The sequence below is a fragment of the Pleurodeles waltl genome, chromosome 9 (genome assembly GCF_031143425.1).
Source record: "Pleurodeles waltl isolate 20211129_DDA chromosome 9, aPleWal1.hap1.20221129, whole genome shotgun sequence".
NCBI lineage: Eukaryota > Metazoa > Chordata > Amphibia > Caudata > Salamandridae > Pleurodeles > Pleurodeles waltl.
The window spans coordinates 1,182,551,654-1,182,579,608 of record NC_090448.1 but is presented as its reverse complement, the minus strand read 5'-3'; positions in this window follow the sequence as shown (position 1 = coordinate 1,182,579,608).

Here is a 27,955-nt window from a genome sequence, read left to right as displayed (position 1 = left end):
GAGGAGAGGCCGAAGGGAAGAACCTTGAACTCGAACCACTGGGAACCCCATTGGAATTGTAGGAAACGTCTGTGAGGTGCAAAAATTGGAACTGAGAGGTTGAGGTCCAGACGTACCATCCAGTCCTTGTCTCTTAAAAGATCTCTGAGGAGGTGGATGCCCTCCATCTTGAAGTGGCGAGACACCATCCAAGAGTTGAAATGCTTGAGATTTAGGACCAATCTGGAGCCGCCGCCGTTCTTTTGGACTAAGAAGATAGTGCTGGCGAAACCTCGAGGATGAGGAGAGGATTTTACCACTGCTCCCTTTTGAATGAGGGAGAGAATCTCTTCTTCTATAAATTTGCGATCTGCGAGGAAAAAAAGGAGAGGCATAGGGGGGTTCATTTGCCTCGGAGGGGCGTAAAACTCTAGTTGGAAGCCCTGGACTGATTGAAGAACCCAAGGGTCCTGAGTAATTGACTTCCAGGCCGGAAGAAAGTGCTGTATCCTGCCCCCCAATATGACCTCCGAAGGAGGAATAATCCTCACCTGAGTTTGCGTTGTCTTGGTTGGAGTTACCTCCACGATATCCTCTGGAGGCTCGACCACGTCCCCTGTAGCGATTGGGGTAGAAATTGCTTTGGTTTGAATAACTCCCACGGTTACCCTGAGAGGCGTATCTGGGAGCCTGGTATCTTCGGCCTGGCGCTCGGCCCCTGAAATGTCCGGCCCGGATAAAAAGAGCGTTGTTGAATACCTTTTTGATGTTGGACTGGGCTTTGTCGAGGGCTGTAAAGGTAGCAACGTATTTGCTCAAATTGGAAATAAATTTATCTGCAAAGAGCATACCATTGGCTGATGATCCTGCCTCATTAGTGGCCAACTCCGCGAGTTTTGGATACAATAGAATGAGAAATGATCGTCTGCGCTCCGTTGACATGGCGCAGTTTGCATTGCCAAGCAGGCAGATTGCTCTCTGAGCCCATTGAAGTATCGCCTCCGTATCCAACGGGGTCTCTGTTTCTTTAGATTGTATGGCTAAATCTAATATTTTTGTTAGAGGACAGGACACGTCCAATAACTTGTCCTGGCATCTTCTCCAGGCAAGGTCTAGACCCTTCTTCGGGTCTTTGGCGAATTTCCGGAGAAAGGTCGCTATGATAGGGTCTAATTCAGGCGTGTCTGCCACTTTGCCGAGGAGGGAGGGGTGAGGGCATTCTGACCTAAGGGTGTTGCGTACCTCCTTTTCAAAACTTCTGCGCAGCCTATCCTGGACGTAATTGGCAACCTCCTGGTTAGGAATCCACTCAGTGGAGCGAGGGTGGATAATATCTTCTGGTGAGAATAAAAGATTCTTGCCTTGAGGGGGGTTACCCTCAGGCATATTATGCTGCGTCTTGCGCTGCTTTTTGCACGGTTGGGGATCAGCCTGCGAATCCTCTGAATCCGATTTTGAGGAGGAAGGATCATGATAACTGGAATGAGAGGATTGCAGAAGGTTAGATGATGAATCTTGAGGAGGGGGAAAACCTCCATATGCATGGTCACGCAACATGGAGGTTGCCATCTGCGACAAAATTTTTGCAGAAGAACTGCCACCTGAACGTTGCAGGTTGAAGCCCACCGTTTCGCCGGGGTCCCCGGACTGTAAGCGAGGTTGTTGACTACTCTCGCCCAAAAATTCCCTTTTGGCGAAGTTAGATAGAGGTTGGGTAAAGGGTTTGAGGGCCTGAATTAGCGCCCAATTCACGGAGTCTTGCACGTGATAACCAAGTGCTTCCACCAGTCTTTCCGCCATTTGATGCTCTGAGGGCATCTCCTGCAGTTCGCCATACTGCTCATCATCATTGGCGTAGTACGCCATCTTAAAGTATCTGGCAATGGAGGAGTTAACAGGGGGGGGGGCAAAGACACTGCACAGGTGAGTACCATTTATAGAACAGCTATAGCTGAACAGCCGGTAATTTTTTACTGTGAAGTCCAGTTCACTGACCAGCCACTGACCAACGAACCAGACAAAGCAGCCTGACCAAATTCCACACGATGGACCCGGAGGACAACCCCTGCCAGTGTGCCAAGTTTGGTGGCACTGCGACCTCCAGTGGCTGAGATGTGCCATGGCCCGGGGCACTGGACTCCCAACGTCAGACACCCAGAAGAAAAGTCCACTCCAGACTCTTCGAAGACAAGAAGCAAACTCCAGTCAAGGGACTTCAGGACACCCAAGACCCATTCCCCCAAGAGTGGCCCTGCTGACCTGCAATCCACCCTCAAAGTGACCTCCACCTGGCTCCAAGGACCTTAGGATGCATGACCTTTGGCTGACATATCTGCACTGCACCCACTCTCCCTAGCCCCTGCATCAGAAAAAACAGCTGTGCTCTAGGGGTCCCCAACCCCATGTGACCTCTACACTCCAAGGGGATCTACCGGACTTACCCTGAAGTCCACCTGTGCAGTGTGTTTCCAAGTAGTCCCCATCTCCATTCTGCACCAGCTCTGAGACTTTCAGCCGCTGCTCCCCCTTGAACAGGAAACCACCCAACTTTCTGCAGCTGGCCCACAGGAGATCTCGATGACCTCGACCTAAAAATAGAAGATGACCCTTGCTAGTGTATTGCTTGATTTTATGTGCATTTTAAAATGTTTTCCAATTGATTTAAATGGTGGGAAATTATGCACAAAAAGAATATTTTTGCTTAACTTTGAAAAATCATAACTTCAGAAGTACTCACCAGATTTTGCTGATCTTGCTCTTAATAATTTTATAAAATTCTGAATTCTTTTTGTAAATTGGTCTTGAGTTATTCTTTTGAGTGTGTGTCCACTTTTATTGATACTGTGAGTACAACAAGTGCTTAGCACATCTCCAAGAGTAGCCTAACTGCTCGACCAAGCGACCACAAGAAACAGAGCATTAGTTGGTCTAATAATACCTCGGGATACCACGGTGGCGTTGCATGGACCCTCTGCACAGTTTTGTACACTATGTAGAGAGGCATCCTCCTACAGAATGAGGCATGAGGAGTGAGTGATGTTGCATGAGGAGAGAGGGTTAGTCAAGAGGAATGAGAAGGAACATGAGCGAGGGATGAGGAGTGAGTGATGAGGAACAAGGACTGAGGGATGAGGCTTGAAGAGTGAGTGATGTGGAACAAGGGATGAGGCTTTAGGAGTGAAGTTGCATGAGGACTGAGCGGTTACTCAAGAGGAATGAGGAGGAACATGAGCGAGGAACGAGGAGTGAGTGATGAGGAACAAGGACTGAGGGATGACGCACGAGGAGTGAGTGATGAGGAACAAGGACTGAGTGATAAGGAACAAGGAGTGAGGAGTGAGTAATGAGTAACAAGGAGTGGGGCATGAGGAGAGAGTAATAAGGAACAAAGAGTGAGGGACAATGCATGAGGAGAGAGTGAGGAGGAACAAGGACTGAGGGATGAGGCTTGAGGAGTGAGTGATGAGGAACAAGGAGTGAGGCACAAGGTGTGAGTAATGAGAAACAAGGCGTGAGGGCTGAAAAGTGAGATATGAGTAATGGGGATTGAGGGATGAGGTATGGGTGACAATGAGTGAGAGAAGAGGAATAAACAATGAAGAGTGGGGGATGAGGAGTGAGTCAATAAATGATGCTGTGTTTATTTTGAGCTGGTGGTTTCCGGTGCTCGGCACCAGGATTTAATTGTCCAACACCGGCACTTATGACAGTCTGCCACCTGGTGGCGATGTCTGTCCAAGTTAGAGACGTGCACAACAAGTACTGTTTATTCATTCTGACGAGGGCCCGGCAACTATTTTTTTTTTTACAAATTAAGCACTAATGAAGAGTGAGGGATAAGGAATGAGTGTGGAAGGAGGAGTGATGGATGAGGAACAAGGAATGTGGATGAGGAATGACCAACGAGGCAGTGGTGTGAGTTGTGAGGAATGAGTTACAGGGAGTTATGGATGAGGAACAAGAAGAGAAGTGAGAGATAGGGACTAAGAAGTGAGGCATGATGAAGAGGAGTGAGGACTGAGGGACAGTGCCGCATGTGGAATAAAGAGCAAGGGATGAGGTCTGAGGACTGAGGCATGAGGATGTCCTGAGTACAGAACAGTCCATGAGGGAGAGTGCACTGAGCTCTGTTGCCGACCAGTGAGGGGATCCAGGGACCCCCCAGCGCAGGCTCCGGGGGCAGGGGAAGTATCTCACTCCTCCCACAGCCCTGTGAGGGGATCCAGGGACCCCCCAGCACAGGCTCCAGAAGACAGCCAGGGGAGTATCTCACTCCTCCCACAGCCCTGTGAGGGGATCCAGGGACCCTCCAGCGCAGGCTCCAGAAGACTGCAGGGGGGGTGGGGGGAATCTCACTCCTCCCACAGCCCTGTGAGGGGATCCAGGGATCCCCAGCGCCGGCTCCGGGGGTGGTACCTCACTCCTCCCACAGCCTTGTGAGGGGATCCAGGGACGCCCCAGCGCAGACTCCAGAAGTCTGCAGGGGGGGGAGGTATCTCATTCCCCCCCCCAACAGCCCTGTGAGGGGATCCAGGGACCCCCATTGCAGGCTGCAGGGGCGGGGGTGGTACCTCACTCCTCCCACAGCCCTGTGAGGGGATCCAGGGACCCCCAGTGCAGGCTCCGGGGGCGGGGGTTGGTACCTCACTCCTCCCACAGCCCTCTGAGGGGATCCAGATGCCTCCCTAGTGCAGGCTGCCGGGGGGGGTATCTCACTCCTCCCACAGCCCTGTGAGGGGATCCAGGACCCCCAGTGCAGGCTCCGGGGGTGGGGGTTGGTACCTCACTCCTCCCACAGCCCTGTGAGGGGATTCAGGGACCCCCCAGCGCAGGCTCCAGAAGTCTGCCCGGGGGGGGGGGTATCTCACTCCCCCCACAGCCCTGTGAGGGGATCCAGGGACCCCCCCAGTGCAGGTTCCGGGGGCGAGGGGTGGTACCTCACTCCTCCCACAAACCTGTGAGGGGATCCAGGTACCCTCCAGTGTAGGCTCCTGGGAGTGGGGGGGTACCTCACTACTCCTACAGCCCTGTGAGGGGATCTAGGGACCCCCATTGCAGGCTCCGGGGGCAGGGGGTGGTACCTCACTCCTCCACACAGCCATGTTAGGGGATCCAGGTACCATCCAGTGTAGGCTCTTGGGAGTGTGGGGGGGGGTGTGGTATCTCACTCCCCCCACAGCCCTGTGAGGGGATCCAGGGACCCCCCCAGTGCAGGCTCCGGGGGCGGGGGTGGTACCTCACTCCTCCCACAAACCTGTGAGGGGATCCAGGTACCCTCCAGTGTAGGCTCCTGGGAGTGGGGGGGGGGGGTACCTCACTACTCCTACAGCCCTGTGAGGGGATCTAGGGACCCCCATTGCAGGCTCCGGGGGCGGGGGGTGGTACCTCACTCCTCCACACAGCCATGTTAGGGGATCCAGGTACCATCCAGTGTAGGCTCTTGGGAGTGTGGGGGGGGGGTGGTACCTCACTCCTCCCGCAGCCCTGTGAGGGGATCCAGGTACCCTCCTCCCCCCCACCAGTGCAGATACCAAGTGTAGACTCCGGGGGAAGGGGGTACTTCACTCATCCTACAGCGCTGTGAGAGGATCCTTTTAACAACCGCCCCACCCTCCTCCCAGTGAAGGCTCCGGGGGGGGGGAGGGAGGATCCAGGTACCTCCCAGTGTAGGCTCCAGGGGGGGACCTCATTCCTCCCAAAGTCCTGTTAGGGGATCAAGGTACACCCAGTGCAGGCTCCTGGTGGGGTGGGGGTACCTCAGACATCACACAGCCCTATGAGGGGATCCAGGTACCCCCAGTGCAGACTCCTTGGGGGGGGGGGGTATCTCACAACTCCCACAGCCCTCTGAGGGGATCCAGGGACCCTCCAGCGCAGGCTCCAGAAGATTGCCGGGGGGAGGTATCTCACTCCTCCCACAGTCCTATGAGGGGATCCAGGTACCCCCCAGTGTAGGCTCCTGGGGTGGTACCTCACTCCTCCCACAGCCCTGTGAGGGGATCCAGGGACTCCCAGTGCAGGCTCCTGGGGCGGGGGGTGGTACCTCACTCCTCCCACAGCCCTGTGAGGGGATCCAGGGACCCCCATTGCAGGCTCCAGGGGCGGGGGTGGTACCTTACTCCTCCCACAGCCCTGTGAGGGGATCCAGGGACCCTCCAGTGCAGGCTCCTGGGAGTGGGGGTGGGGGGGACCTCACTCCTCCCACATCCCTGTGAGGGGATCCAGGGACCCCCATTGCAGGCTCCAGGGGCGGGGGGTGGTACCTCACTCCTCCCACAGCCCTGTGAGAGGATCCAGGGACCCTCCAGCGCAGGCTCCAGAAGATTGCCGGGGGGGAGGTATCTCACTCCTCCCACAGCCCTATGAGGGGATCCAGGTACCCCCCAGTGTAGGCTCCAGAAGACTGCTGGGGGGGAGGTATCTCACTCCTCCCACAGCCCTCTGAGGGGATCCAGGGACTCCCAGTGCAGGCTCCTGGGGTGGGGGGTGGTACCTCACTCCTCCCACAGCCCTCTGAGGGGATCCAGGGACCCTCCAGTGCAGGCTCCTGGGAGTGGGGGGGGACCTCACTCCTCCCACATCCCTGTGAGGGGATCCAGGGACCCCCATTTTTATTTATTTAATGCATTTTTATATAGCGCGGACTTTACCCGAAGGTGTCAGAGCGCTTCACAATAGGCAAAGTAAAGATACAAGAGGAGAGGAATTACAAGTGAGCCTGTTACAAACGCAAACGTTACATTACATGAGGCAATACGAAAGGAGAAAGTGACGTGTGCAGGTTACAAGAGCAAATAAAGTACGAGAAGAGGAAAAAAAAAAAAAAAAAAAATAGCAATAAATGGTAGACACTCAAAACACTAAAACAATAGTTACGTTACATGAGGCAGTGGTGGCCGTTGTGCATGTATCAAAAGCAAACAAGATAAAAGAGGTAGCAAATGATACGTTGTAAAAGGAAAGGTGCTGTGTGCATGATACAAAAGAGTACAAAATACATGTAGAGGTATAAAACTGCACTAAATGGCAGACACTCAAAACACAAAAACACCCTGGGAAGGCACTTCTATAGGCATGGAGAACAGAATTTCCTATAATGGAAGGACTTCCTTCAGAAAATAGAGGGCTTGAATTAAATTTGGAAGTGTCTTTGAAGGAGGAGAGCTTTGAGGTCAGTTTTGAAGGCCTGGGAAGAGGTGGTGGTCCGAAGCTGAGGCGGAAGTGAGTTCCAGATTCTCACCGCGTTACCTGAAAAGGATTGGGCCATCGATCTTTCCTTCTTGAAAATGGGAGGTTCAAGCAGTAACTTTTCTGCATTACATGATGGTCTGGAGCCCCCAGAGAGTTTCAGTTTATTCACCAGGTAGCGAGGGGAGGAGGAGTGTAAGGCTTTGTGGGTGATACATGCAGTTTTGTAGATAGATCTTGCCTCTATGGGAAGCCAACGGAGGGTGGATAAAATGGGTGTAATGTGGTCGCTTCTTTTGGCCCCATATATGAAACGAGCTGCTGAATGGAGAATACACTTCAGGGGGGAAAGGTGGGATTTGGGAAGGCCAGTAAGAAGAGAATTGCAGTAGTCCAATCTGGAGAGAACCAGCGATTTGACCAGGGTTTGAAGGTCGTGCTCCGGGAAGAAGCGACGAATCCCCCAAAGAAGGCGCAGTTGGTGTCGAGCAGACTTTGCAATGGAGTCGATGTGGGAGAGTAGATTGAGTTTTTTGTCGAGTATGACACCAAGGGATTTTGCGCTCTCGACAATGATGGGCTTATTGTTCATTAGATTGATCTGATCCATCCATGATTGCACTGGGGGATGAGAAAGTGAGGAGGAGAGGAGGAGGAATTCTGTTTTGGAGGGATTCAGGATCAGTTGATGAGTTAACATCCAGTTTTGAATGGAGTCGAGAGTAGAGCTAAGGAAGGAGAGATCGTGATTGGAGGCCACCTTAAGGTAAATCTGAGTGTCATCCGCATATAGATGATAGTGGATCCCGGATTTACTCAGGAGATTTCCCAACGGTTCTAAATAGAGATTGAACAGTGTGGGTGCAAGTATGGAGCCTTGAGGAACACCTTGACTGACCGCTAAAGGAGCTGAGAGACTGTTCGCTATTTTGATCATTTGGGATCTATCAGAGAGGAAGGAGGCAAACCATTTGAGCACAGTGCCCTCCATGCCCATTCTCTGTTGAAGAGTGTTAAGGAGAGTGTTGTGATTGACAGTGTCAAAGGCTGCAGAAAGGTCAAGAAGAATTAGAAGACAAGACTCCCCTGAATCGAGTATCCGCAGCGCGTCATCAATCACTAGCAGCAGGGCTGTTTCAGTGCTGCAGTTTTGAATGAAGCCGGACTAGAAATTGTCAAGAAGATTATTATCCTTGATATGGCGAGAAAGTTGTTTCGCGACACATTTTTCTGTGATTTTCGCAAGAAAGGGTAGGTTAGTGATGGGATGGTAGTTGTTGAGGTCGTTCGCATCAGCGGTGGGCTTTTTAAGCAGAGGGGTGACCTGTCCAGTTTTGAAGGAAACAGGAAGGGAGCCTTGACTGAGGGAGAGGTTGACCAAAGTGGTCCAATAGGAAAGAGAGTTAGTATAGAAGTCAATGGCAATGGCACTAGGGATGGGGTCAAGAGAATGGTTAGAGGGCTTTGTATCGAGGATGCATTTAAGGAGAGCATCGTCAGAGATGGGGTCAAAGTTTTGCCAAATGGTTAAGGATTTGCGCTCCTCTGTATGGGTAGGATGAATGACCTGATCTACAAGTGATTTTACCTTTTCGTCAAAGAATACAACGAATTTCGCTGCTTTCTTTGTGGAATCTTCCAATTTGGAGGTTGGGGGAGAGCTGCTTGGGTTCTTGATGAGGTCAAATAGTTTTTTGGGTCTATTTTTGGCTGAGTCAAGGAGGGATTTGTAGTGTGACGCTTTTCCAAGGAAGATGAGCTTGTGGTACTTGGATCTTGCTGAACGAAGCGTGGCCAAATTTTCAGTGGAGGGCGCTTGTCTCCATTGTTTCTCAAGGGCTCTTAGGAACTTCCTTTCTTCATAGAGGGATTTGTTGAACCAAGGTGCTGAGGGAGTGGGCCTTTTCTTTTTGCTTTGGAGAGGAGCGACATTATTGATTTCGACTGCAAGGACTGTGAGGCATTGGGAGGTGAGTTCGTTAACATCTAGGTCCGGGTCTAGCCTTGGAAGTGATAGCAAAGCAGAATCACAGAGGGTACTGAGGTCAATATTTTTCGTGTCACAGAACCAGGAAGTAGCCCTCTTAGGCTGGCCAAGAGTTATAGAGTGTGATAGGTGAAGAGAGAATGGGATGAGGAGGTGGTCCGACCAGTCTACATGAATAGGGGTAGCAATAGTCAGCAAGCCTGCTTTAGAAATAACAAGGTCCAGGATTGCAGGCTCCAGGGGCGGGGGGTGGTACCTCACTCCTCCCACAGCCCTGTGAGGGGATCCAGGGACCCTCCAGTGCAGACTCATTGGGGGGGTAATCTCACTCATCCCACAGCCTTGTATTGTACGCCCCCCACTAACAGCGCCATTAACCTGAGCCCGCGCCCCACCCACGAGGGACAGCCTTTTAATTGAGTTAACTCTGCTTATAGCCCGTGTGTGTGGGGGGGAGGAGCCCCCCCTTGTTTCCGCGGCTTCTTTAATTGGTGGGTTTTCCTCTGCCCTTGTTGTTCTCTCAGACAGTTTATCTCATTAGAGCTGGTGTCTCGCTCCCTTTCATTGCTGCGTTACAGACGGCACCGGCTCATTATAATCAACCCTGAGGGGGAGGGGCTGAGGAGCGGGAAACGGGGAACGCTGCCTCGCACCCCTTATTACAGTGGAGTCACTGGTCTCATGCAGTGCAGTCCCGTACACTCCCATCACACATCATATACTTCAATAGTCTCACACACTCCCCATCACACCTCATATACTTCAATACAGTCTCACACACTCCCCATCACACCTCATATACTTCAATACAGTCTCACACACTCCCCATCCGTCTCCTGTACTTCAATGCAGTCTCACACACTCCCCATCCATCTCATGTACATCAGTGAAGTCTCGCACACTCCCCATCAGTCTCACACACTCCCCATCACACCTCCTATACTTAGAGTCTCACACACTCCCCATCACACCTCATATACTTCAATACAGTCTCACACACACCCCCATCCGTCTCTTGTACTTCAGTGTAGTCTCACACACAACCCCATCCGTCTCTTGTACTTCAGTGTAGTCTCACACACTTCCCATCACACCTCATATACTTCAATACAGTCTCACACACTATCCCAACCGTCTCCTGTACTTCAGTGCAGTCTCACACACTCCCCATCCATCTCTTGTACTTCAGTGCAGTCTCACACACTCCCCATCCGTCTCTTGTACTTCAGTGCAGTCTCACACACTCCCCATCACACCTCATATACTTCAATAGAGTCTCACACACTCCCCATCCGTCTCCTGAACGTCAGTGCAGTCTCACACACTCCCCATCCGTCTCCTGTACTTCAGTGCAGTCTCACACACTCCCCATCACACCTCATATAATTCACTACAGTCTCACACACTCCACATCTTTCTCCTGTGCTTCAATGCAGTCTCACACACTCCTCATCTGTCTCATATACTTCAATAGAGTCTCAAACACTCCCCATCACACCTCATATACTTCAATACAGTCTCACACACTCACACCTCATATACTTCAAGAGTCCCACACACTCCCCATCACACCTCATATACTTCAATACAGTCTCACACACTCCCCATCACACCTCATGTACTTCAATACAGTCTCACACACTCCCCATCTGTCTCATATACTTCAATAGAGTCTAGTGTCTCACACACTCCCCATCACACCTCATATACTTCAATAGAGTCTCATACACTCCCCATCACACCTCATATACTTCAATAGAGTCTAGTGTCTCACACACTCCCCATCACGCCTCATATACTTCAACAGAGTCTCACACACTCCCCATCACACCTCATATACTTCAATAGTCTCACACACTCCCCATCATATACTTCAATACAGTCTCTCACACTCCACATCCGTCTCCTGTACTTCAGTGTAGTCTCACAAACTCCCCATCACACCACACATACTTCAATAGAGTCTCACACACTCCCCACCCCTCTCCTGTACTTCAGTGCAGTCTCACACACTCCCCATAACACCTAATATACTTCAATAGAGCAGGTGTCTCCAACGAGTAGCTCGTGAGCTACCAGTAGCTCTCAGCTACCTGTAAGTAGCTCTCCTGTGGTCAGCCCAGCCCACTAATATAGAAGCATTTGCTAGGTTGAATTAATATGTGTAAGGCAAAATTAAATACTGGATATATGAGACAGAAATGTGTGTATTTTTTAGAACTCAAAAACTGATGTTTGGAGAAGAATGGTTGAATGTTCAAAATGTATTCAAGTTATTATTTGAGTGATAAATCATGTGGTGTTGGAGAAACACATCGTTTCTATAATTACTTTGGGGTGCTACTCGGATTACAGCTATGGCTGTTATGTATTACCCATGTAGAGGCATTTCAAATTGCTAATTCTTTTGTTACTTTAGTGCTGACAACCCTGCCAGATGCACTAATGTGATCACCACTGACAATCTGGGATGGGGTGGTCACTATCAAATCACCAATAGTAGTAGCTCTGTGTGATTTTCATTGAACATAAGTTTCTCTTATAGCAGAAAAGGTTGGAGACCCCTGCAATTGAGTCTCAAACACTCCTCATCCGTCTCCTGTGCTTCAATAGAGACTCACACACTCCCCATCTGTCTCATATACTTCAATACAGTCTCACACACTCCCCATTCGTCTCATATACTTCAATACAGTCTCACACACTCCCCAACCGTCTCCTGTACTTCAGTGCAGTCTTACATACTTCCCATCCCTCTCCTGTGCTTCAATAGAGTCTCACACACTCCCCATCCCTCTCCTGTGCTTCAATAGAGTCTCACACACTCCCCATCCTTCTCCTGTGCTTTAATAGAGTCTCACACACTCCCTATGCATCTCCTGTACTTCAATAGAGTCTCACGCACTCCCCATCCCTCTCCTGTGCTTCAATAGAGTCTCACACACTCCCCATCCCTCTCCTGTGCTTCAATAGAGTCTCATGCACTCCCCATCCCTCTCCTGTGCTTCAATAGAGTCTCACACACTCCCCATCCGTCTCCTGTACTTCAATAGTCTCACACACTCCCCATCTGTCTCCCAAACTTCAATACAGTCTCACGCACTCCCCATCGCTCTCCTGTGCTTCAATAGAGTCTCACGCACTCCTGTACTTCAATACAGTCTCACGCACTCCCCATCCCTCTCCTGTACTTCAATACAGTCTCACACACTTCTGTACTTCAATACAGTCTCACGCACTCCCCAACCCCCTCTCCTGTGCGTCAATAGAGTCTCACACACTGCCCATCCCTCTCTTATGCTTCAATACAGTCTCACACACTCCCCATCTGTCTCCTGTGCTTCCATAGAGACTCACACACTCCCTATCCGTCTCCTGTACTTCAATACAGTCTCACGCACTCCCCATCTTTCTCCTGTGCTTCAATACAGTCTCACACACTCCCCATCCGTCTCCTGTGCTTCAATACAGTCTCACACACTCCGGTACTTCAAGACAGTCTCACGCACTCCCCGTCCCTCTCATGTGCTTCAATACAGTCTCACACACTCCCCATCACACCTCATACACTTCAATAGAGCCTCACACACACCCTGTCTCATATACTTCACTGGATTCATACACTTCAGTGCAGTCTCACACACTCCTCTTCTATGTCATGCTCTCTTATACAGTCTCACATACTCCCCATCCAGCTCCTGCTGGCCTTACACACTTCAGTGGTGTCTCACACACTCCCCATCCCTCTCATGTACTTCAGTGAAGTTTCACACACTCCCCATCCCTCTCATGTACTTCAGTGAAGTTTCACACACTCTCCATCCCTCTCAAGTACTTCAGTGAAGTTTCACACACTCTCCATCCCTCTCAAGTGAAGTTTCACACACTCCCCATTCCTTTCATGTACTTCAGTGGAGTTTCACACACTCCCCATCCCTCTCATGTACCTCAGTGCAGTCTTGCACACTCCTCATCTATGTCATGCTCTCTTATACAGTCTCACATACTCCCCATCCAGCTCATGCTGGCCTTACACACTTCAGTGGAGTCTCACACACTCCCCATCCCTCTCATGTACTTCAGTGAAGTTTCACACACTCCCCATCCCTCTCATGTACTTCAGTGGAGTCTCACACACTCTCCATCACTGGCTTCATACTCTTCAGTACAGTCTCACACACTCCTCACCTGTGTCATGCCCTCTCATACAGTCTCACATACTCCCCATCCAGCTCCTGCTGGCCTTACACACTTCAGTGGTGTCTCACACACTCCCCATCCCTCTCATGTACTTCAGTGAAGTTTCACACACTCTCCATCCCTCTCAAGTGAAGTTTCACACACTCCCCATTCCTTTCATGTACTTCAGTGGAGTTCCACACACTCCCCATCCCTCTCATGTACCTCAGTGCAGTCTCGCACACTCCTCATCTATGTCATGCTCTCTTATACAGTCTCACACACTCCCCATCCAGCTCATGCTGGCCTTGCACACTTCAGTGGAGTCTCACACACTCTCCTTCACTGGCTTCATACTCTTCAGTACAGTCTCACACACTCCTCATCTGTGCCATGCCCTCTCATAAACTCTCACTTGTTTGCAGTCAACGTCTCATGCACTTACATTGTATCACACATCTCATCGAGGTGTCAAGCAATTCAATGGAGTCTCACTGGCCCTATACACCTCACTGGAGGGTCACACACTTCCCACCACTTCATGCACGTCAGTACAGTCTCACCACCCAGCCACTCCTTGCACTCCAGTCCCACACCTCCTTTGCAGGCCTCATACACCTCAGTGGAAGCACATTCAAGCCTGTTATTGGCTCGCGTACGCTTCGGACAAACCCCGGGCTTAATTTGAGCCGGTGGTTCACTGCCACTCATTACTGGGGACTGGCACTTATTTTTCAGCATCAGACGTTGCCCAAGACCCAGCAGGAAAGGAGACGGAAGAGAAAGAACAACAAAGGGAGAAAACATGGACGAAAGGGAACCTGTAAGAGTGAGCTAAAGCCGCCGGGGTGTCCGGGGGGGGAGGGGGCGGGCTACAAAAAAGCACCCCCGCAGAAGACCGTGCTGCAGGCCTGCCCCACTTATCATCATAGAGTGAGCTAAAGCGGGGGGGACTATCCGGGGTTGTGTACAAAGAAACATCACCCCACTGAAGACTGTGCTGCAGGCCGGCCCCACTTATCATCACAGAGTGAGCTAAAGTGAGGGGGGGGGGGGAGGTGTCCGGTCGGGTGTACAGAGAAGCATCTCCACACAATACTGCTGCAGGCCGGCCCCAGTTAATATCATACCTGCTTACCCTGAGAAACTGTAGGAGGCACAGCTCTCTCGGTAACAGCTGCCACACTCTGGAACTCACTAGGAGCCAGCATTAGAGGCACCCAGCAGCATGTACACTTGAAAACATGGCTAGTTCTTAGGTAATTGCACCACCCCACATCCTGGCAACAGAGCCCAGAAAACAGTGGCACCTTCAAGATCAGCCCTGATCTTACAGCCCACAAATTGCAAACTCAACCATGGCATTATATAGGTATGCACTTCCACATATAACAGTTATGCCCACAATAATACTAAAACCATAAAATGCAGCCTTTAACCAAAACAATGATCTTGTACCTCTTATATTCGCATGACATTTCTGCTACAAGGGCTGTCCGTCACCAGCACTGTGCAGCCAAAAAAGCAAACACCACCAAATGAACAGGCATGGAGCGGATGAAGACATCTGTCACACATCACTGGACAGGTTTGTAGGACTTCAATATAGTCCATTCACTGCAGGACCCAAATAGCTATATAATCTGATCTCTTCCTTACATCTCATGTAGACACTCAGATATTGGATGAGAATAAAACTATCCATCCCAACAGAGCTACTCTCTGCCCTGAACCATGCCCACTAAGAACCACAACTGGACACAGACATCAGCCTGGACAACCCCGTGCAGTAACAAGATATGCAGACTATGGCGGTCATTATGAACATGGCGGGAAAGGCCGCCGACCGCCGTGTCGGCGGTGAACAGAATCCCGCTGGTGGCGGCGAATGGAAACCCGCCATATAATGACTGAAAAACCCAACCCCGCCAAAAAATCCCAGACCACCACTCCCGCCAGGACCCTGTCGACGGGAATCCCGGCCCACCCTAACCCGCCACCACCAATCACACCCACATCCCGCCCTCCAAATAATGATGCGCAAATCACCTCGGCGGACAGTGGAGGCCGGACGACCATTGGCGGCTGCAACCGCCACGGGCGGCAAGTGGACTCAAAAGCAACAAGTGCACACATTGGCTAGGCCTATCACCCACACACCTGACACATATCCAGAACCCCATAAAACACACCCAGACACACCCCACAATCCCTTGCAACGAAACCAGAAGACGGAGAGCACCAGAGCCAGACAGCAAACACCAGAATACAGGACACGCATATCGACCCACACAGGAACACCCATACCCTGTCCCCAGTCCCGACGCCATCCACCACCCTCACCATGTCCCACCTAAAAAATCCACAATTCACCGAAAGGGAGCTAAGGACCATGGTGGACGAAATCCTGAAGGTGGACCCACAAATATTTGGGTCCGAGGTGCAGCACACACCCATCGCGTGGAAATTGGAGCTGTGGCAGACCATTGTCAACAGGGTGAATGCAGTGAGACGACATCCACGCACCAGGGACGACATCCGCAAAGGATGGAACGACATGCGGGGGAAGGTCCGTGGCATGGCATCCAGGCACCACATCGCAGTGCAGAAGACTGGGGGAGGACTGCCACCAACACCACCCGACTACACCGACTGGGAGGAGAAGGTACTCGCCATCCTGCACCCAGAGGGACTCACTGGACTCACTGGAGGAATGGACTCGGGTAAGTCACCTACAATTACCCCATATACAACACATCTGCAATGCATGCACCACCCCACCCACACCCACCTCGAGCCACACCCCACCCAGCCATTACCCACCACATCCACTATCCTGCATTACCCACAACTCACTACCAGGCCCACATTACTCCCGCTGTGCACAGCCACCCACCCCTGCACGTACCCACAATGGAATAATATCCCCCACCACAATGTAACCCCACCACTGCCACTAAATGCAATATCCATCCCACAAAGGCACCCTGGAAGGCCACTGAAAGGCACACCAGCACAAAACTGCACAGTTCAGTACACCTCAAACCCTCAGGCATATGTAACAGACATGTCTATGTCCCCCAACAGGCACCACCACCCATGCAACTCTAATGGTGGGGACAAGGAGTGCCACAGCACTCCAGGGAGACAGAGGCACATCACATGGTGCCCTTCCTCGCCACAAGGGTTGCTACCTATGAGGGGTTACAAAAAGGAGTGATGTGCACACATACATTGGCATATTTGCTATATACATGCAGTGCATTGTTCATAGTATTGTCTGTACAATAACTGCAATCTGACAGATGTACATGTACATCACTAGGAGGGAATAGAGTAAATCATGTGTGCTACTATACGCAATGGATAGAGACTTAGGTGCTTCATGTGGCTAGTAGGCCCTGCATTGTGAGTAGAATGAATTTCAAGACGCGTAGGTAATGGCAAAATGTCTGCCCACTGTAGTTCTGTCCCTTCGTTGTGGAAGTGACCTAATACCGCTAGCGGTTGACGTCACAGCGTACGGCGGTGTTGACCGCTGTTCGCACCCTCATTGGCTAACATGGATGCCAATGGGGAATCCTGGCGTATCATGATCGCCGCTAGCGGTGACGGTGCATACCGCCGCGGAACGTACGTGCATTCGTCATCGTTTGATCACTTGACTCCCTGATCTCGTGCGGACAGGTACTCCACTGTGTGTACTGCTGTCGCCTGCCTCTGGCTATGGATGTTCCACATGGTGCAGGGGAAAGGGCCCCGGCCTTCACCCAGGAAGAACTGGAGAAGCTAGTGGAAGGGGTCCTGCCCCTATATGACAGACTACGGACGGCCAGAGGTACAGCTGAGTCCGGGTTTGGGGGGCACTGTGTGAGTAATGGATGGAGTGGATTGCACATATGTGTGCTCCCGTGAGCCTGGATGGGCCATGGTGCATGGAATGCTGCGTGCCACTGTCCTGCATGTCTGGGAGTACTGTCAGTCCTATATTTGACAATCTGCCAGCTGTTCCCATCGTGCAAGTGCCTGACCTCTGTGTTCCATTCTGTGTCACCCTACTAGGTCAGCGCCCACCAGAAGAGGGCACATTGGCATGCCATCTCCAAGGAGGTACGGACCGTGGGGGTCTACAACCGGCAGAGCACCCACTGTCGAAAGAGGTGGGAGGACCTGCGGCGCTGGGCGCGAAAGATCACTGAGGCCCAGCTGGGGAAGTCCTCCCAACGTGGAAGGGGTGCCCGTCGGCCATTGTGTATCAGCATTCAGCTATTTACAACTGATCTCTTGTGTTGGTATGGTACAGCATCAACATCAGGCGAGGGAGATGAGGCATCGGCAAGTAGGGAGGTAGCGGCCCACGGATCCTCCGAGGAAGAGACAACGGACGCCCAGGGGACCAGTGGGTGGGAGGGCGAGGGGACTTCCACGGGGGAGGCTACTACCACAGGAGGTGTTGACTCTGAGACCTCCTCCGATGGGGGTCCTCGGGCAGTGGCGGACCCTAGTGGACATACCATCACCGCCCTCCCTTCTGCTCCCCACTGAGGTGCCTGTGCCCGCCCACCTAGAAAGGTGGGCGTCTCCTTCGCCCCAGGCACCTTCTCGCCTGCCCCAGTCAGCCCTGCTGCCCTCACAGAGGAAGCTATTGACCTCCTGAGAAGCATCTCTGCAGACAACCATCGTCAATGCCATGCAGGGTCTGGCATCAGAGGTGCAGCAGACCAATGCCTATCTGGATGACATTCATGGTGCCGTGTCTGCCCTACAGAGATCTTCTCAGGCCCTGGCCTCCTCTTGGACAGCAGCCAGTTTCCCTGGCCATTCCGTCCCCCCACCCGCCTCCTCTACCCCTTCCAGCACCCCACTCCCTTCACCCATCGAAAGCACACAATCAGACCGCTTACCGGCACATCAACACACAAGAAGCACACTTCCAAACACAAGCACCACACCTCCCACCACAAGCATTCACACAGCCAACAGACACCTGCAAACAAAACAACGTCCACTTCCCCCAGTGTGCCCGCCTCTTCCGCCTCCCTGTCTGTCCCCTCTACATCCACACCCTCATGCACCGCACCTTGACTCACTGTTGCTGCTCCTCTTCCTGCATTCACCACGATAGCAGGCAGCCATACATGCACCTCACACCACACCTGCACTTACCACCTCTACTGTAGTTGACACATGCAGCACACTCACCAGACTTGCAGACTCCCACACAACATACATCCACACTAGCTGTCTGTCTTCTCCCACTGTGTCCACCCCCCACCTCCCAAAACACACCAACGCACTAAGACACCCACCCATCAGACATCCACCACAGCATACTGAGCAGTCACCTGCACCCACTACACGCACCCCTATACCCCATACATCCACTCCCTCTGCCTCCACTCCCATGCCCTCATCCACACCCACCCCAATTGCTCCCAAGAAACATTTCCTCTCCCGTGCAGACCTGTTCCAACCCACTGGCCCACCCCGTCTTGTCCCCAAACGTGCCCACCTCCTTGCCCTTTCCACTCCTTCCACATCACAGCCCACTCTGGTCCAGCCTTCCCATTCCCGTGCCTCTTCCCCGGTGAAGAAGAAGGCCCGCTCAGAGCCTAGGCCATCCAGCTCCACCCAAGCCAAACAGCCCCCACCCCGTTCAAAGGAGAAGCCCGGCCCCCCCCCCAACCTCCTCACGCAAGTCAAAGTCCCACCCCCATCGAAATTCCCCACCCCACCACCCCCCTTCTGTGAGGTGCTTGGATCCCCATATGGTGCCCCGTTCTGTGGAGTACCCAGCACTTGTGGGAGTCATGTGTGGCCAGTTGTGGCCAAGGGCAATGTGAATTTTATGGACTGGCCATTGGCTCTGTTGGCACTGTTTAGCTCAGTGAGCTACTAATTAAAGTTTCTGTGTGGCCTGTGTTTGGGCTGCACGCAGTTCCACCCTGGTGTTTGTTTTAATTTTTTATGGGTGTGGGGCTATTGTATGTATTATGGTCAAGTTGCAGTGGCCTTCGGTCGGGTACATACCTCTTGGTGTGGGGTGTATGACTTGTGCTGCTGGGAAGGGTTGGGGGGCATTGCAGAGTGGGTGGGTATGTAACTGTGCCCTTTCCTCCCTTGTGTCGTAGGTTGCGGTACTTACCGTCGTCGTCTTCGTCGGCAGTCTCGGTCGTGTAGGTATATGGCAAGGGGCAAGGCTGGCATGATCATCAGCTCTTTGTCCATGGCTGCCGCTGCACGTTTTGGGGAACTCCAGTGAGTCTTTCCTTCTATTTGTTTCATTTCTGCCTGGCTTTGTGTAGTGGGGGTTCCCGCCCCGGAACTGGCGGCGCAATGGTGGTTCATAATTTGATGGGCGGGTTGGGCCTTTCCGACGGCCTGTGGGCGAACTCTGCCTTCGTCAGCGGGACTTCTTTCCTGGCAGTGGGTGTTGCGCAGGATGCATGTGTTTTGTTTGGATCATTATTTGGCAGTCCGGCCCGCTCATCTGTTGGCGGAGCGGAACGGACCGCCATGTTCATAATGAGGGCCCATATCATATGAAATACCATAAAGGGACCTGCAGAGCTGTTCAATGGTGCCAGCTAACTGAAAACCAGAAAAACTTGTGTCTGCCTCTTACACTTCAACATCCAACACACTGCTATGCGCTGAGTTCAATCACACCGATAATCGATAACCGCACTTTGGTGGCCGTCACGTACAACATGGAAACACTTCCCACATAGGATGAAAGCAAAGAAGGATCCACCTGACCTCACACCCTACACGGATTAGCATGCTACTCATGTAGGCAAGCGCTTCAGCACCCCGCAAAGGGATAGCACGCGCTATATAAATGCTGCCAGATAATACATTACAGTGCAATTAGCCTCACATTTTCCCTTTGGCATGTTTTCGATTTCCAGTACTTCTGTGCTTGGAGAAAATGGAAGAGCACGGAGGTGTGTTCCCTTCCAGATGTGTGGCTCCACGCCCTGATTCTCCTACTCCCAGCTGTGGGCTCTGCATGGGCGGGGGCTCCGGCAGGGGTCTCTTCTTCTTTTCATCTGTGCAGCTCCTTTTTTTAGCCCTGTTGTACAACAAGCAGCTGCTGAGCAGCATGGCGGAAAGTAAAAATAAAAGTGTTATGATGTGGTCAGCGCTTTTTGTTTTTTAAACATGAATAGCTAAATGGCTAAAAAAACACATTGACAAAGCCAAATAGCTGTCAAGTACGCAAGAACCTTTTTGCCTTGTTGGTGGTTTTTTGTGGTAGGATGAGAGAGGAAAGCAACATGGCTAATAAACCACTGACAAAGCCACATTGGTGTCACAAGAGGTATTTTGCTTTGTCAAGTGTTTTTTGTGGTGGGATGGGAGGGGCAAGCAATCTGGGTCGAGGCAAGAGCATTAGAGTGGGCATGCAACAATGAAGGACAGGGCAGGATGGGGCAAGCAACAACTTGACAGAGCACCACATCTTAAAAAATAAAAAACAAACCTAAAAGTTTGGGGTAAAAAAAGCTATGATGTGTCATAGTGCTGTTTTAGTTATGACAGGTGGGTGTGGGCCAGCACAAGCAGTGGGGGGACAAAGCAAGCAACCCTAGGTACAGCTGGAGGAGGTTGGAAGTGGGCTAGGAACATGGGAAAAGGAGCAGGAGGTGGGAAAGATGAGAGAAGCAACGCAACACGGGGTTGAGAGGGATGGGGGAGCAACACAATGCGGAAAGGAGAGGGCGAAATGGGGAAACAGCAAAAACTCAGGTTCAGGGAAAGGAATGATGACAGGACAATCAACAATGGGGCAAGCAATGACGACGGCAAGCAACCCCGGGGCAACCAACAACAACAGCAAGCAACAACAACAGGGCAAGCAACAATGACAGCAAGCAACAACGGGGCAAGCAATGATGACAGCAAGCAACAATGGGGCAAGCAATGATGACAGCAAGCAACAACAACGGGGCAAGCAAGGATGATGGCAAGCAACAACGGGGCAAGCAACAGCAAGCAACAACAATGGGGCAACCAACGACAACAGCAAGCAACAACAACGGGGCAAGCAACAACGACAGCAAGCATCAACAATGGGGCAAGCAATGACAACTGCAAGCAACAACAACAGGGCAAGCAACAACGATGGTAAGCAACAACAATGGGGCAAGCAACAACAACGGCAAACAACAACAACAGGGCAAGCAACGACGACGGCAAGCAACAACAACGAGGCAAACAACGACGACGGCAAGCAACAACAATGGGGCAAGCAACGATGATGGCAAGCAACAACAACGGGGCAAGCAACGACGATGGCAAGCAACAACAACGAGGCAAGCAAAGACGACGGCAAGCAACAACAATGGGGCAAGCAACGATGATGGCAAGCAACAACAACGGGGCAAGCAACGACGAAGGCAAGCAACAAAAACGAGGCAAGCAACGATGACTGGGCAAGCGACTGAAAAAAAGCACAAGCACATGAAGAGAAAGTATAGCCGGCACCAGCTGACTTCAAAGCAGCAAAGAAATGAGAGTTACTGTGAAGCCAACCAATGGTATGCAGTGGGTGGGCTCTCAGCCCCCTGTAGGCTAACAAAATGCCTCGCAAGCAACAGTGCATGCACTGTCTCAAGCAAGGCCTAAAAAAAAACCTCAGGTCTGCTCATCAAAAAAACTGAGAGCTCATTGGTCCACATCCTCTGTTTTCTTCTCAGGGAAACTGTATCTAAGAAAACCACAAAATGACTTAGCTACTAGGGATTCTGAACTGATGTATTGTAACGGACATAACAGCAGACAAAAATATGCAAAAAGTAGTGACTATCCACAGAAAAACAAGATAGTTTGTTGCAAAAGTTCCATTTTTATGCTGCAACATTACCAGTTTCATATGGCACTATCCTGGGGGTGTGGTCGTCAACGGAGTCTCACACACTTCCCATAGCTAGCTTTGTACACATGAATGACGTCTCACACACCCCTACACTACACTCATACACTTCAGTGTTGTCTCACACACTCCCCATCACTGTGCTTAGACATTGTAATGGGGTCTCACACATACCTACACTACCCTCATACACTTGAGTAGAGTATCATACAGTCCTCTTCACTGTGCTTAGACATTGTAATGGAGTCTCACACACCCCTACACTACCCTCATACACCTCAGTGTTGTCTCACACGCTCCCCATCACTGTGCTTAGTCATTGTAATGGGGTCTCACACATACCTACACTACCCTCATACACTTGAGTAGAGTATCATACAGTCCTCTTCACTGTGCTTAGACATTGTAATGGAGTCTCACACACCCCTACACTACCCTCATACACTTCAGTGTTGTCTCACACACTCCCCATCACTGTGCTAAGACATTGTAATGGGGTCTCACACACCCCTACACTACCCTCATACACTTCAGTGTTGTCTCACACACTCCCCATCACTGTGCTTAGACATTGTAATGAGGTCTCACACACCCCTACACTACCCTCATACACCTCAGTGTTGTCTCACACGCTCCCCATCACTGTGCTTAGACATTGTAATGAGGTCTCACACACCCCTACACTACCCTCATACACCTCAGTGTTGTCTCACACGCTCCCCATCACTGTGCTTAGTCATTGTAATGGGGTCTCACACATACCTACACTACCCTCATACACTTGAGTAGAGTATCATACAGTCCTCTTCACTGTGCTTAGACATTGTAATGGAGTCTCACACACCCCTACACTACCCTCATACACCTCAGTGTTGTCTCACACGCTCCCCATCACTGTGCTTAGTCATTGTAATGGGGTCTCACACATACCTACACTACCCTCATACACTTGAGTAGAGTATCATACAGTCCTCTTCACTGTGCTTAGACATTGTAATGGAGTCTCACACACCCCTACACTACCCTCATACACTTCAGTGTTGTCTCACACACTCCCCATCACTGTGCTAAGACATTGTAATGGGGTCTCACACACCCCTACACTACCCTCATACACTTCAGTGTTGTCTCACACGCTCCCCATCACTGTGCTTAGACATTGTAATGAGGTCTCACACACCCCTACACTACCCTCATACACCTCAGTGTTGTCTCACACGCTCCCCATCACTGTGCTTAGACATTGTAATGAGGTCTCACACACCCCTACACTACCCTCATACACCTCAGTGTTGTCTCACACGCTCCCCATCACTGTGCTTAGTCATTGTAATGGGGTCTCACACACACCTACACTACCCTCATACACCTCAGTGTTGTCTCACACGCTCCCCATCACTGTGCTTAGACATTGTAATGAGGTCTCACACACCCCTACACTACCCTCATACACTTGAGTAGAGTCTCACACAGTCCCCATCACCAGCCTCAGACATTTCACTGGAACCTTCTACTCTCTATCATTGGCCTAAAGGCACTAATATGGAGTCTCACACTGCCCATCACTGGACTTATATACTTAAGTGGAGTCTAACACACCCGCCCAACATCACCTCAGACATTTCAATAGAATCTCACAAACTCTGCATCACTGGCCCCAGACATTTCAATGGAGTTCTACACGTTCCCCATCATTGGCCCCAGACATTTCAGTGGAGTCTCACACACTCCCCATCATTGGCACTAGACATTTCTAAGGACTCTCATACACTCCCCATCACTGGCATCAGACATTTCAATGGAGTCCTACACACCCCTCATCATTGGGTCTCACCCCGCCCTCCCATCATTGGCCCCAGACATTTCAATGGAGTCCTACACATTCCCCATCATTGGCCCCAGACATTTCAATGGAGTCTCATACACTCCCCATTACTGGCACCAGACATTTCGATAGAGCCTGACACACCCTCCATCATTGGCCCCAGACATTTCAATGTAATCTCACAAACTCTGCATCATTGGCCCCAGACATTTCAAAGGAGTCTCACACACTCCCCATCATTGGCATCAGACATTTCAATGGAGTCTCACACACTCCCCATCATTGGCCCCAGATATTTCAATGGAGTCTCACACACTCCCCATAATTGGCCCCAGACATTTCAAAGGAGTTTCACACACCACCCATCATTGGCCCCAGACATTTGAAAGGAGTCTCATACACTCCCCATCATTGGTCCTAGGCATTTCAATGGAGTATTACACACTCCCCATCACTGGCATCAGACATTTCAATGGAGTATTACACACTCCCCATCACTGGCATCAGACATTTCAATTGAGTCTTACCCACTCCCCATCAGTGGCCCCAGACATTTCAATAGAGCCTCATACACTCCACATTACTGGCACCAGACATTTCGATAGAGCCTGACACACACCCCATCATTAGCACCAGGCATTTCAGTGGAGTCTCACACACTCCCCATCATTGGCACTAGACATTTCTAAGGACTCTCATACACTCCCCATCACTGGCATCAGACATTTCAATGGAGTCCTACACACCCCTCATCATTGGGTCTCACCCCGCCCTCCCATCATTGGCCCCAGACATTTCAATTGAGTCCTACACATTCCCCATCATTGGCCCCAGACATTTCAATGGAGTCTCATACACTCCCCATTACTGGCACCAGACATTTCGATAGAGCCTAACACACCCTCCATCATTGGCCCCAGACATTTCAATGTAATCTCACAAACTCTGCATCATTGGCCCCAGACATTTCAAAGGAGTCTCACACACTCCCCATCATTGGCCCCAGATATTTCAATGGAGTCTCACACACTCCCCATCATTGGACCTAGACATTTCAAAGGAGTTTCACACACCACCCATCATTGGCCCCAGACATTTGAAAGGAGTCTCATACACTCCCCATCATTGGTCCTAGGCATTTCAAAGGAGTCTCACACGCTCCCCATCATTGGCCCTAGGCATTTCAAAGGAGTCTCACACACCACCCATTATTGGCCCCAGACATTTCAAAGGAGTTTCACACACCACCCATCATTGGCCCCAGACATTTCAAAGGAGTCTCATACACTCGCCATCACTGGCCCCAGACATTTCAATGGAGTCTTACCCACTCCCCATCATTGGCCCCAGACATTTCAATAGAGCCTCATACACTCCACATTACTGGCACCAGACATTTCGATAGAGCCTGACACACACCCCATCATTGGCCCCAGATATTTTTATGGAGTCTCACACACAACCCATCATTGGCCCCAGACATTTCAAAGGAGTCTCATACGCTCGCCATCACTGGCACCAGACATTTCAATGGAGTCTCACACACTCCCCATCATTGGCACTAGACATTTCTAAGGACTCTCATACACTCCCCATCACTGGCATCAGACATTTCAATGGAGTCCTACACACCCCTCATCATTGGGTCTCACCCCGCCCTCCCATCATTGGCCCCAGACATTTCAAAGGAGTCTCACACTCTCCCCATCATTAGCACCAGGCATCTCAGTGGAGTCTCACACACTCCCCATCATTGGCACTAGACATTTCTAAGGACTCTCATACACTCCCCATCACTGGCATCAGACATTTCAATGGAGTCCTACACACCCCTCATCATTGGGTCTCACCCCGCCCTCCCATCATTGGCCCCAGACATTTCAATGGAGTCTCACACACTCCCCATCATTGGCCCCAGATATTTCAATGGAGTCTCACACACTCCCCATAATTGGCCCCAGACATTTCAAAGGAGTTTCACACACCACCCATCATTGGCCCCAGACATTTGAAAGGAGTCTCATACACTCCCCATCATTGGTCCTAGGCATTTCAATGGAGTATTACACACTCCCCATCACTGGCATCAGACATTTCAATGGAGTATTACACACTCCCCATCACTGGCATCAGACATTTCAATTGAGTCTTACCCACTCCCCATCATTGGCCCCAGACATTTCAATAGAGCCTCATACACTCCACATTACTGGCACCAGACATTTCGATAGAGCCTGACACACACCCCATCATTGGCCCCAGATATTTTTATGGAGTCTCACACACCACCCATCATTGGCACCATACATTTCAAAGGAGTCTCACACTCTCCCCATCATTAGCACCAGGCATTTCAGTGGAGTCTCACACACTCCCCATCATTGGCACTAGACATTTCTAAGGACTCTCATACACTCCCCATCACTGGCATCAGACATTTCAATGGAGTCCTACACACCCCTCATCATTGGGTCTCACCCCGCCCTCCCATCATTGGCCCCAGACATTTCAATGGAGTCCTACACATTCCCCATCATTGGCCCCAGACATTTCAATGGAGTCTCATACACTCCCCATTACTGGCACCAGACATTTCGATAGAGCCTGACACACCCTCCATCATTGGCCCCAGACATTTCAATGTAATCTCACAAACTCTGCATCATTGGCCCCAGACATTTCAAAGGAGTCTCACACACTCCCCATCATTGGCATCAGACATTTCAATGGAGTCTCACACACTCCCCATCATTGGCCCCAGATATTTCAATGGAGTCTCACACACTCCCCATAATTGGCCCCAGACATTTCAAAGGAGTTTCACACACCACCCATCATTGGCCCCAGACATTTGAAAGGAGTCTCATACACTCCCCATCATTGGTCCTAGGCATTTCAATGGAGTATTACACACTCCCCATCACTGGCATCAGACATTTCAATTGAGTCTTACCCACTCCCCATCATTGGCCCCAGACATTTCAATAGAGCCTCATACACTCCACATTACTGGCACCAGACATTTCGATAGAGCCTGACACACACCCCATCATTGGCCCCAGATATTTTTATGGAGTCTCACACACCACCCATCATTGGCACCATACATTTCAAAGGAGTCTCACACTCTCCCCATCATTAGCACCAGGCATTTCAGTGGAGTCTCACACACTCCCCATCATTGGCACTAGACATTTCTAAGGACTCTCATACACTCCCCATCACTGGCATCAGACATTTCAATGGAGTCCTACACGCCCCTCATCATTGGGTCTCACCCCGCCCTCCCATCATTGGCCCCAGACATTTCAATTGAGTCCTACACATTCCCCATCATTGGCCCCAGACATTTCAATGGAGTCTCATACACTCCCCATTACTGGCACCAGACATTTCGATAGAGCCTGACACACCCTCCATCATTGGCCCCAGACATTTCAATGTAATCTCACAAACTCTGCATCATTGGCCCCAGACATTTCAAAGGAGTCTCACACACTCCCCATCATTGGCCCCAGATATTTCAATGGAGTCTCACACACTCCCCATCATTGGACCTAGACATTTCAAAGGAGTTTCACACACCACCCATCATTGGCCCCAGACATTTGAAAGGAGTCTCATACACTCCCCATCATTGGTCCTAGGCATTTCAAAGGAGTCTCACACGCTCCCCATCATTGGCCCTAGGCATTTCAAAGGAGTCTCACACACCACCCATTATTGGCCCCAGACATTTCAAAGGAGTTTCACACACCACCCATCATTGGCCCCAGACATTTCAAAGGAGTCTCATACACTCGCCATCACTGGCCCCAGACATTTCAATGGAGTCTTACCCACTCCCCATCATTGGCCCCAGACATTTCAATAGAGCCTCATACACTCCACATTACTGGCACCAGACATTTCGATAGAG